Here is a 364-nt window from a genome sequence, read left to right on the forward strand (position 1 = left end):
ACCATTCCTTCTGAAACTATTCCAATCAATAGAAAAAGAGGGAATCCTCCCTAACTCATTTTATGAGGCCACCATCATCCTGATACCAAAGCCTGACAGAAATACAACAAAAAAAGAGAATTTTAGACCAGTATCTCTGATGAACATCGATGCAAAAATCCTCAATAAAATACTGGCCAACCGAATCCAGCAACACGTCAAAAAGCTTATCCACCATGATCAAGAAGGCTTCATCCCTGGGATGCAAGGCTGGTTCAACACACACAAATTATCAATAAATGTAATCCAGCATATAAACAGAACCAAAGACAAAAACCACATGATTATCTCAATAGATGCAGAAAAGGCCTTTGACAAAATTCAA

At 37.6% G+C, this 364-nt stretch overlaps 1 pseudogene; it reads right to left on the reverse strand.

Annotated features, from left to right (window-relative positions):
• The window catches only part of LOC105533369, a 10,987-nt pseudogene that overhangs the window by 8,602 nt on the left and 2,021 nt on the right, over nt 1-364 (reverse strand).

This window comes from Mandrillus leucophaeus, unplaced genomic scaffold (genome assembly GCF_000951045.1).
Source record: "Mandrillus leucophaeus isolate KB7577 unplaced genomic scaffold, Mleu.le_1.0 Scaffold1249, whole genome shotgun sequence".
NCBI lineage: Eukaryota > Metazoa > Chordata > Mammalia > Primates > Cercopithecidae > Mandrillus > Mandrillus leucophaeus.